The sequence below is a fragment of the Podarcis raffonei genome, chromosome 1 (genome assembly GCF_027172205.1).
Source record: "Podarcis raffonei isolate rPodRaf1 chromosome 1, rPodRaf1.pri, whole genome shotgun sequence".
Classification (NCBI taxonomy): domain Eukaryota; kingdom Metazoa; phylum Chordata; class Lepidosauria; order Squamata; family Lacertidae; genus Podarcis; species Podarcis raffonei.
In genome coordinates, this window is record NC_070602.1 from 10213875 (window position 1) to 10219874 (window position 6000).

Consider the following 6000-nt stretch of genomic DNA (forward strand, 5'->3'; position numbering starts at 1 on the left):
TCCCTGCTGGTCCCTTCTCCTGCATCGTTAGGGAGCCTTACCTCCACTCTAGGCTCCGATGGCAGTTCCCTGACACTACCTCACAGGGTTCTTGTGAGGATAAGATGTAGGGAGACCAAGCAGGTTTGCCACGATGAGCTAATAATAATAATAATAATAATAATAATAATAATAATAATTTATTATTTATACCCTGCCCATCTGGCTGGGTTTCCCCTGCCACTCTGGGCGGCTTCCAACAAAACACTAAAATACAATAACCTATTAAACATTAAAAGCTTCCCTAAGCAGGGCTGCCTTCAGATGTCTTCTGAAAGTTTGGTAGTTATTTTTCTCTTTGACATCTGGTGGGAGGGCGTTCCACAGGGCGGGTGCCACTACCGAGAAGGCCCTCTGCCTGGTTCCGTGTAACTTGGCTTCTCGCAGCAAGGGAACCGCCAGAAGGCCCTTGGCGCTGGACCTCAGTGTCCGGGCAGAATGATGAAAGTGGAGACGCTCCTTCAGATATACTGGACCAAGGCCATTTAGGGCTTTATAGGTTAGGGCTTGGAAGAAAGGTGGGATGGAGACATAATAACACATGATAACAATCAAATAGTTAAGCTATGGAATTCATGCCGGCTGTGTGTCGTGATGGCTACCGACTTTGTTGGTTTTAAAAGGGGATTAGATAAATATCAATGGGAGCCAGTGTGGTGTAGTGGTTAAGAGCGGTAGTCTCGTAATCTGGTGAACGGGGTTCGCTTCCCTGCTCCTCCACATGCAGCTGCTGGGTGACCTTGGGCCAGTCACACTTCTCTGAAGTCTCTTTTTTTTTTTTTTAAATAAATTTTTATTGATTTTCCAACACATATTAAATAACAATACAAAACAAAACAAAAACAAACACACATATAAACATGTATAGTTTCTTAACCTTCTTTTCCTTAAACCTTCTTTCAGCGACTTCCCCATACCTCCTTTTTCTGCATCCTTGTTTTAAAAATTTTCCAACAACCTCTAATTTTATTTACTTATGGCACTTCCTTTAAATCCTTATTCCCATGTCCAATTGTTTGTCGCTGCAATTCTATTTTACATTACTCAAAACATTTTAGCACTCGTTAATTTTACAATAGTTCTTAAGGTAAACTTTAAATTTCTTCCAGTCTTCTTTCACCGTCTCTTTCCCTTGGTCTCGGATTCTGCCAGTCATCTCAGCCAGTCCCATGTAGTCGATCACCTTCGTCTGCCCACACTTCTCTGAAGTCTCTCAGCCCCACTCACCTCACAGAGTGTTTGTTGTGGGGGAGGAAGGGAAAGGAGAATGTTAGCTGCTTTGAGACTCCTTAGGGGAGTGATAAAGCGGGATATCAAATCCAAACTCTTCTTCTTCTAGCAGAATGGCTGTCTTCTGCCTCCACAGTTCTGCATACTAGTTGCCAGAAACCATGGAGAGTGTGCTCTTGGGCCCTGCTTGCTCATGTTTTCCATGGGCATCTAGTTGGCCATGTTGAGAACAGGACGCGGGACTCAAGGGGCTTTTAAAAATCTGCCCTGACTCTTCCAACTTTCAGCTTCCTTCGATTTGCACAAGTTCTGGTTATGAGAGAGGGAGAAATGCTTTTCTCTACCCATTCTCACACCCTCCAACATTTCTCTGATGAAAATAGGGAAGCCCTAAGGAAAAGCGGGGCATTCCAGGATCAGAAACCAGGATGGGCTTCTGTAAATCTGGGGCTGTCCCTGGAAAATAAGGAGAGTTGGAAATGGCTGCAGTCTCTCCAGGTCTTGTGTAATTTAAACATTTCTGTCGTGCCACCCCTTACAGTACTTGCCCTTTCTCTAAACTAAAAGTCTCAAATGTTTTTCATTCTAGTTTCCACGCAGCTACAAAGCAACCGAGAACTGCCTAGGACAACCCAGTGCCTTCAGGCTGCCATAGGTGCCTTATTTACAACTGTTTTCCACAAATCATTTAAATGCAATTGGAAAGAGCAGCCTTCGGAAGGTTGTGGCGATTCCCCCCCCCCGCCTTATTTTGCTATATAAGCGCAGAAAGCTTACCTGTGGAAAATTTTGTGCATGGGTCATCGTTGTTAGAGTTTGGTATATATGGGAAGCTGGAGAGCTGAAATAAATAGTCTGCTAAAACTGCTGGCTGAAAAAACTAAGGAAAGATACTCCTGGCAAACAAAGCTGTTATGGTAAAAGTAAAGGGACCCCTGACCATTAGGTCCAGTCGTGGCCGACTCTGGGGTTGCGGCGCTCATCTCACTTTATTGGCCGAGGGAGCCGGTGTACAGCTTCTGGGTCATGTGGCCAGCAGGACTAAGCCGCTTCTGGCGTACCAGAGCAGCGCACGGAAACGCCGTTTACCTTCCCGCCGGAGCGGTACCTATTTATCTACTTGCACTTTGACGTGCTTTCGAACTGCCAGGTGGGCAGGAGCAGGGACCGAGCAACGGGAGCTCACCCCGTCGCAGGGATTCAAACTGCCAACCTTCTGATTGGCAAGTTCTAGGCTCTGTGGTTTAACCCACAGCGCCACCTGTGTCCCAAAGCCGTTATGAGTACCAAGCTATTGTATGTGGCCATGATGGAGTTCAGTGCTAACATGAAGCAGGTCCAATGCTAACATGAAGCAGGAAGGAAGTAAAGCCTATGAGAAAAACAATCTGCAGGTAAGTTACTCAAGAAGGTGTCAGCAAGGAAAGAAGAGTTGCCTTTTTGTCTGTCTCTCCTCCCACTGGCTCAAGTGTCTCCCTGCAAGTTGCTTTACTCCCAGCAATCATGTGGGGGTTGATGGTGCATTCAATAAAAATGTTTTTTTCTTTAAATAAGGAGAGAGGAGGACTTGTGTACACCAAGTAACTGCTCATTCACAATGACCAAGAGAGTCTCGTTGCACCAGAGTAAAAACAACAGAGTCTCGTTGCACCTTGAAGACTTTAACCACATGTTTTGCAGTACTTCAAGGATTAGTCTTGTCACAAGGGGATTTTCCCCCTCCTCACATGCCCCCCCATCCCCAAAACTGAGACAGCTTTCTCTCCCTTCCCCCTCTTTTACGCTCGCTGTTCTTTTTTATATTCTGGTTAAAGTAGATTAAATTTATTTTCACTTGGAGTGCAATTTGGATTTTTTTCAGACTTATTTTCACAGTATAGTTTACAGTTTAACAACCGCCTTGAGGTAGAGCCCCTTCACCGTCCCTCACGTTTTTTGATGATTTTTCGTGGTAGCTGCTTTCCCCTTTACATACATCCTTGGGGTTTTTTACTTGCTCCAGGGATGCAGTCAGTGTTTTTAATTCTTTATTGTTAAGTTGTGGGTGAACATATCAGACAACACAGCGATTCTTCAAACAGCTCTTGTTTATTCACAGGACAGAACAGAACTGAACTGAAGGGTTCAGTCAGCCTGCTTATATAGAGCTCCAGTACAACGTAACTGTAGCAATTTTCTAAAGCTATCCAATCACTGAACGTCACTTTCGATCCCTTATTTGCATAACTATCTACAGTATCCCCCTGCTGGCCCAGGGTGAGAACTTCAGTACATAACATTTATCTTTGCGGAGTAGACCAGCGCTGGTTGCTCAGGTTTCAAGGCGCTTGCAAGCAAGTGTGTTTTCCCCCCAGAGCGCTGAGGTTCACCTCTTCACTCTTTGTTCTGTTCTTAAGTTTTGTGTCCAAAACGAGGAGGGGAAACCCCTTGTTGCGCAGCCTGGAATTTTGCCACCCAAGCTCTCCGCTTGGGCGTAGGGGCAACTTCGCCTTTAGTTGCTCTCCCTTTAATCTCTCGTCTTGCAACTCCATCTCTCTATAGCAGGAGCACAGACTACAACCCGTCACTGAGCGCCCTAGTCCGGAAGTGTCACCCACAGCATATTTAAAGGGCATGTGGGAGGGAGGAGATGTGGACATCATTGTGCCAGGAGAAATCCTTTCGCTGATGAAACGATCTTGCTTAGTGCTGTATAGAATACACTCCTATCGGATTCATTATGGCATAACCTTCTGTGGGCTCAAGCAAACTTTGCCAGATGCACAACTGGCAGGCCTATAAAGATGAAAACTCATAAGGTGGGAGTTGGATGGCAATGAACTGCAAACATTACAGTCAGTGATAACGAGAGATGAAATGGATGTTAAATAGGCATGCCTTGTAGACACATGAGTTCTGTAGCTGACAAGTCAAGGTAGACAAGATACCCTGGATGTTTGAGATCCACAGATTGAGATGGTAGCTGGACACTGGCCAGTTCTGCCCCAGCCTAACAGGTTGCCAAGGCATCAGAGAGGGACATCCAAAGTCTCAGGTGATCCTTGGCCTGCCCTCCTAGGAACCATACGGTTCCAGATTAAATCTATTATATCCTTCATAATTGACCCCTTTGGCCTTGATGTCCCCCTCTGACAGTTTCTTAGCTTAGTGCAGCTCCTGCAAGGTTTCAGGAAGAAGTTTGTGTCGGTATTCAAGCGAGCAGAGCCTCCAGCTCTTAGGAATTTGGCCACCCTCCAGGTGCCCGGCTTGAATCCTTATGACCTCCCGTCTGCGACTCCCGGCAAGATCAAGGGAGGTCTCCAATCGGCGATTCTCCTCAACGCGAAGGAGAACACACCAATCCTCCCACTCCTCTCCCAGGGAGGGGGGGGAAAGAGACAGACAGAAATATATCTACATGTCTTTATTCCTGTCGTTCACCAGTACAGAGAAAACATGTCTGCACACACTGCTTCCCACTGCAGAGAGAGAATAAACTCCACCCATGTACTTCCAGTACAGGGTCATGTGCTGCTCTGAGGTAACATCCGGCTCTCAGAGCACTTTACAGACAGTCCCAGTTTCCCACGGTACAATCCAATAACATCAGTTTCCTGTTTACCATTCCAGCCACCTGGTGCTTGCTTCTGCATTGCTCCTTTTTCGTAACAGTTTGATCCAGCATTTCTGTCTCATATGGTTTGGCCTGAAGATTTCTGGAGGTGAACATGGGGTGGGGTGGGGGACCTCAGGCCCAAGGTCTAAAAACAGCCCATCAGACGTCTCTGCCTAACCCTCATGGCTGTCACTGGGCTATGCCCCCTACCCAGGTTCCAGCCCTCACTTGATCCACCCGTTTTTGTTGGGATGGATTTGGAAGGTAGGAGAGGATACGTCATTTATTAATTATCCTCCTCTTGCTCACTTGAGTAAGGTGTCTAGTTTAGCAGAGTTAAAAATATACTGAAATATACTTGGAGTCGAGACTGGATTTCATGCTCTTTATTCAGCTCATAGTGGTGAGGAGGAATGGAAGTTCCCCCAGGATGTCTGCTTTATATACATTATTTACACAATGGGCCCCACGTGATTGGCTAATTCCGGGGTTCTCCTGTAGGCCAATCAGGTTGTGGATTCACTTCCACCTGGAGCTGGATTGGGTGGCTCCTGCGGACCAATCATACTGCTGCATTGTTCTAGGACCAATCAGACTGCTGCATTCTGAATCCTATTGTTCTAGGACCAATCAGACTGCTGCATTCTGAATCCTATTGTTCTAGGACCAATCAGACTGCTGCATTTTGGATCCTATTCAACTCAGTACATAACCTATACCATCCTTTGCAGCATTAACACGGAAACTTGGCACAATTAGCTTTCTCTAATTATCCAGAGTACCTCTGGCAGACTGGATCTTCCCCTTTATTTATCCCTCGAAATGAAACAACAATGCAGAAGTCTGCAATGTAAGAATATAGTTGCAGGCTTGATTCACACAGAAATTAGCAGTGGGATAAGTCGGGCAAGCATCTTTCTAGAGCGCAAAGTGTGTTGTTTAGATCAAAGATGCTACTCGGGAATGGACATGATCCACATCCCAATCCCGATGAGAGCTGGAAGAAAGTGATAAAGATTATCTTCCTATTATTACCATTCCTGCCTGGGCAATTAGAGGATGCGACTTCACAGAGTGCCCTCTAGGAATTTACAGGGATCTGCATATGTCTAAAACCTTTGCTCACCTAGCAAACA